We start from the raw sequence: 6,418 nt of genomic DNA, 5'->3' as shown, positions 1-6,418 counted from the left end.
CACTTTTGTGTTCTCTCAGCACCTTTCCTACTATCTGTATCTTTTTTTAAAAAATTATTTAATTATTTGCTTTTAGGTTTCAACATTCACTTCCATAAAATTTTGAGTTCTAAATTTTCTCCTCTTCCCCCCTCCCCAAGACAGCGTGTAATCTGATATACTAGCACCTGGATCTTAATAAATGCTGGTTGATTGAATATTTGCCACAGGCAAGTAAGTCCAGTACAAAATAGCTTTGAGGGAGAAGGCTGAGATGGATCAGGAAGACTTCCCATGGGAGGTGGCACCTGAGTTATGCAATGAAGAAGCTAAGGATTCTAAGAGGTGAGGGTAAAGAGGGAACATGTTTTAGGCACAGAGGGCAGCCTGTACAATGACACAGATGAGGGGTTGAGTACCAATTTCAGAAACACCAAGGAGGCCAGCTTGGTTAGAACATGAGTTTGTCCATTATATTTTTCCCCACTTAATAGTATTTTATTTTTTCCAATTACGTGTAAAAATAGTTTTCAGCAATCTTTTTTATAAGATTGTGAGTTCCAAAATTTTTTCTCCTTGTCTTCCTTTCCCCTTCCTCAAGACAGCATGCAAACTGATATAGGCTATACGTGTACAATCATATTAAATGTATTTCCACATTAGCCACTTAGTGAAAGAAGAATTAGAACAAAAGGGAAAAACCATAAGAAATAAAAAAAAGAGAAAACAGTATGCTTCGATCTGCATTCAGACTCCATAGTTCTTTCTCTGGTTGCGCATTTTCCATCATGAATCTTTTGGAATTGTCTTAGATCATTGTGTTGCTGAGAAGAGCTAAGTCAATCAGAGTTGATTATTGTACAATGTTGCTGTTCCTGTGTACAATATTCTCTTGGTTCTGCTCACTTCGCTCATCATCAGCTCACGTAAGTCTTTCCAGGTTTTTTTGAAACCCACCGACAGCACAATATTATTTCATTACATTCGTATACTACACTTTGTTCAGCCATTCCCCAATTGATGGGTATCCCCTCAATTTCTAATTCCTTGCCATCACAAAAAGAGCTGCTATAAATATTTTCTTTTTTTTATGATGTCTTTGGGATACACACCTACTAGTGGCATTGCTAGATCAAAGGGTATGCACAGTTTTATAGGCCTTTGGGCATAAGAGCATAGAGTTTGTGAAGAAAGGTAGTTTGAGAGAACTTAGAGAGAGAGAGAGAGAGAGAGAGAGATGGGGGGAGGGAGGGAAGGAAGGAGAGGGATGGGGGGAGGGAGGGAGAGAGAGAGGGAGAGAGAGAGGGAAGAAGAGAAAGAGAGGGAGGGGAGGAGGGAAGGAAAGAGAGAGAGAGGGAGGGAGGTAAGGAGAGGGGGGGAGAGAGGGAGAGAGAAAGAGATGCTAACATCTCTTGCCATGCTAACATAATAAAAATTATCATATCTAAATTTAATTTGTAGATTTTAGTGCCATATCAAACTACCAAGGGATTACTTGGTAGACAAAATAACAAAATTCATATGAAATATGCTAGACAAAATAATTAACAAAATTCATATGAAGAACAAATGGATCAAGATTTTTAAGAGAAATAATGAAAATAAAAGCAAGAGTGAAAGGGGCCTTGCAGGGCCAGTTCTCAAACTAGATTATGAAGCAATAATCATCAAAATGATGTGGCATTGGTTAAAATGAAAAGTTGGTTAGTGGAACAGATTATGTAACAAGACCCAGAAGTGATTGAATATTAATAATATAGTGGTTAACTTTTATATAGTGCTTCAAGGCTTGCAAAAGCACTTTACAAATATCTATTTTGTCCTCAAAGCCCTAGGCAGTATGTACTATCCTTATTCTGATTTTATAGATTAGGGAATTGAGGCAGGCAAGAAATTAAGTGACACAGGTCACATAGCTAGTAAGTGTCTGAAGCTGGATTCAAACTCAGATCTTGCTGTCCCCAGGTCCATCACTCTACCCACTGTGCCACCCAGAAGCCTCAGTATAGCACAGTATATTCAGTAAACCCAAAGATACCAACTACTGGGGAAAGGACTCCCTTTTTTTATTAAAAAAAATTCTAAATTTATTTTCTTCCTATTAACACCACCCCCACATTGAGCAATTTTTTTTAAATCTGAAAAATAAAGCACCTGATACATGGCTTCATATTTCAACAAAACACATTTCCTACATTAGCCATGTTAGAAATGTATGTCTCTTTCTACATTCTGTTTTCATAATATCTCTGGCAGGAGGTGAGCAGTGTGTTTCATCTTTATTCTTTTGGACTCCTGGTTTATCATTGCATTTATCAGAGTTCTAAAGTATTTTGAGTTTCTCTATTAGTGATTTAGAAGGTATTTTTTTAAATATATGATTGGTGATGGCTTGGATTTCTTCCTTCAAAAACTGCCCATTTATATCCTTTGACCATTTATCTACTGGGGAATGGCTCTTAGCTTTATAGATCTGAATCTGTTTCTTATGTATCTTAGGTGTGAGCCTGTTTTAGATAAACTTGCTGCAAATATTTTTCTCATTCACCTGTTTCTCTTTTAATTTTTCCTTTATTATATTTGTGCCAAAACTTTAACATTATATATAATCGGAATTGTCACCTTATCTTGTGTAATCCTCTTTATCACTTGTTTAGTCATGAACTTTTCCCCTCTCCATAGTTCCAAAAGTTAATTTGTTCCTTGCTAATTTGTTTATGATGTGACCTTTTATTCTAAGTCATGAATCCATTTGGAACTTATCCTGGTGTATGGCATGAAGTATTGGTCTAAAGCTAATGTCTGTGGGGGGGAGGATTCTGGGAAGATGTCGGAGTAGGTCAGAGAACTTCTGGCTCTCCAAATTTCTTTCACCAAAAAAAAAAAAAAAAGACAGAACATCACCTCAAAGGAGATGTAGAGCAGCAGAAATAAACAAAAGTTGGGGTAAAGCAGTTGTCCTCATAAGAGAGTTTGAGAAGACCCCGGGACCTTCAGGGGTGGAGGTTTGGCCTGAGTGAAGTGCAAACAACTCCAGGTCCACTCAGCAGAATCAACAAACAACAAGACCCGGGGGCGGCTGGGGTGGGAAGGCAGTCTTAGTCTTAGAACCTTTCATTTCACAGACTGTGGAGGTCTGAACACTGACTAGAAGACTGAAGAACCTTCCGTTATCAAGGGACACCAAGCACAGCTGTGCTGACCAGATGCCTCCAGGCTGGGCCACAGCTGCTGGGGAGAAGAGGCTAGCACACACCTGGTGAGTGCAGTAGCAGAAGAGTGGGGACCCTGCTGGCTGTGGGCCCTTACAAGACAGTAGAGTCTCTGGTTTTAGTTCCAGGACAGCTGTAGTTAGCAGCCACATGAAGGACCAAAGGGAGCAAGATCATTTGTAGCACAGTGTGTCTAGGGTCCCTAGCTGTGTCTAAGGAGTGGAGAGGAGAGACCAAGGTTGAGCCCCAAGACAGACCTCAGAAAATAAGAGTAAGAAGGCTCTAAGGTTTGGGGCATCATTCCCCATACCTTGGAACTAAAACTTGATTACACTAATAGCTGCTAAAAACAAAATAAAACAATAAATAAATTAGTAAGCAAAGGAGAAAGATCCCAACCATAGATATAGATAGTTACCATGGGGATAGAAAAGATCTGGGTTCATATTCAGAAAAAGATAATGGAGCTAAAAAAAAAGCCACTCCTTTTTTAATAAGAAATGTCAAATGTTCCCAAGCACAGAAAAAAGTTCTTGGAAAGAACTTAAAAAGGACTTTAAAAATCAAATAAGAGAGATCAAGGAAAAATTAGAAAAAAAAAGAGCAATGCAAGAAAATCAAGAAAATTAAGAAAACAAAGTTAACCAACTTGAAATAGAGAATCAGAATTTTAAGGAAGAAAATAATTCCTTGAAATCTAGAATTGGGCAAAGGGAAGCTAATGATGTTCTAAGACATCAAGAAATCATAAAACAAAATCAAAAGAATGAAAAACAGAAAAGAATATGAAACATCTCATCAGAAAAACAACTGCTCTAGAGAACAGATTGAGAAGAAATAATATGAGAATAGTCAGACTACCTGAAAAGTATGATTTTTTAAAAAAAGAATCTTGATACAGTATTACAAGGAATTATCATGGAAAATTGTCCTGAAGTTCTAGAACATGAAGGCAAAGCAGAAATAGAAAAAAATCCACCCATCACCACCTGAAAGAGATCCCAGGAGGAAAACTTGCAGGAGTATCATAGCCAAGTTTCAAAGTTCCCAAGTTAAAGAGAAAATATTGGAAGCAACAGGAAAAAAAAAACAATTTAAATATGATAGAGCTACAATAAGGATCATCCAAGACTTAGCAGCTACTATGTTGAAGGACTGTAGGTCTTGGAATACTGTATTTCATAGAGCAAAAGAGCTGGAGTTATGGCCAAAGATAACATACCCAAAAAAGTCAAGTATAATCCTGAATGAAAAAAATAGACATTTACCAAACTGAAAGGCTTTCAGATATGTGACAAAAACTGCAGAACTTAAGAGAAAATTTGACATATTAACATCCAGGAGAAATAGAAGGTAAACATTAATAACCAATCATAGGGGACTCAATAAGGTCAAACGGTTTACTTCTTATATATGAAAATATTATCAGTACTTTCATGACTGTCATTATTTGGGTAGTTTGAAAGAAAGGCTTGGGCTGAGCTGAGTATGATGGGGTGTCTAAAAAAAATAAAACTGTGTAGAGATAAAAAGGAGTACTTATCTCATACAAATGAGGCATAAAAGGAAAAACTGATGCAGAAGAAGCTAGTGGGGGGAGGGTGGGTAGTGCTAGAACCTTACTCTCATCGGGAATGGGTTAAAGAGGGAACAATATATTTATCTAGAAGGGTATAAAAGTTTTCTAAATTCAGAAAGAAATAAGAGGGGGAAGGGATAGGGAGGGGGGAGAGGATGAGGGAGGGATTCTTAGAGGGGTGGGTAGGTTAAGGAAAAGGAGGGCAAGGTAGTGGGTAGAAGTAAAATATAAGAGTGAGAAGAAATAGGGTGAGAAGGATAATGAGGAAAAATAGGAAGGGGGAAAATATATAAGTAATTATAGCTTAGAATGTAAATGAGATGAATTTACCCATAAAATGGAAATGGATAGCAAGTTAAAAATTTGAATCCAACAATATGTTGCTTTCAGGAAACACAATAAAAATGAGAGATACACACAATGATGAAATAAAGGGCAGGAGTAGAATTTATTATGTAAACAAAAAGCAGGGGTAGAAATCATGATCTCAGACAAAGTTAAAATTAAAATAAATTTAAATCAAAATAGAAAAATAGGAAAACTATAGTATGTGTCAGCAATATTATTCAATATTGTTTTAGACCATTTAAAATAACTAGACAGTATAAAATACCTGAGAATATAACTGCCAAACAGGCACAGGAACTATATGAACGTGAACACAAAACTCTTTTTATACAAATAAAGTCATATCTAAATAATTGAAGTAACATTTATCGTTCATGGGTAGATAAAGCCAATATGATAAAAAAATGACAATTTTATATAATTAATCTGTTTATTTAATGCCATCCTAATTAAATTACTAAAAATTATTGAAAAATTATCTGATAAAAAATAATAACAATTCATTTAGAAGAACAAAAGGTCAGGAACTTCAAAGAAACCAAGGAAAAAAGATTTAAAGGGAGAAGACTCAATAGTATCATACCTTAAACTATATTATTAGGTGAGAGTATTGTTGAAGTATAAAATGGATAATTTTGATTACTTTAAACTAAAATTTCTTGTATGAATAAGATCTATGCAGCCAAGAACAGAAGGAAATGCAGAAACTCGGGAAAAAATTTTCATAGACAATCTCTCAGATAGGATGTGGTTGGATTGAAATACTGCTGTGTTGTAGGAAATAATGAGCTGGCTAATTTAGGGGAAAAACATGGAAAGACTTGGACATATGAAGGAAGATGCTATCCACCTTCAGAGAACCAGACGAGGGGAGAGAAGAACAGTATGGTCTTACATATGAGTGTATGAGTGTATATGTGTATGTTTATAGATGGTGTGTGTGTACACATGCTTAATTGTAGACTTCTTTAGGGTGAGGTGGGGGAAGGAAGGGGGAAAAGTAAAAAGTGCACAGCAGAAAACAAAAGAAAACTTGCAAAGAAAAGCTAGGCAGGGGCAACTAGGTGGCACAGTGAGTAGAGCACTGACCCTGGAGTCAGGAGGACCTGAATTCAAATCCGACCTCAGACACTTGACACACTTACTAGCTGTGTGACCTCGGGCAAGTCACTTAACCCCAATTGCTCTGCCTTTCCCCCTGCAGGGGTTAAAAAAAAAAAGAAAGAAAAGCTAGGCAGCTTTCAAAACGAAGTAGTATTTATTATATAGGCTTTCTTGAAATGGAAATTTATTTTTTATA

Source organism: Trichosurus vulpecula, chromosome 1 (assembly GCF_011100635.1).
Source record: "Trichosurus vulpecula isolate mTriVul1 chromosome 1, mTriVul1.pri, whole genome shotgun sequence".
In the NCBI taxonomy this organism is placed as follows: Eukaryota; Metazoa; Chordata; class Mammalia; order Diprotodontia; family Phalangeridae; genus Trichosurus; species Trichosurus vulpecula.
This window is presented reverse-complemented; position numbering follows the sequence as displayed.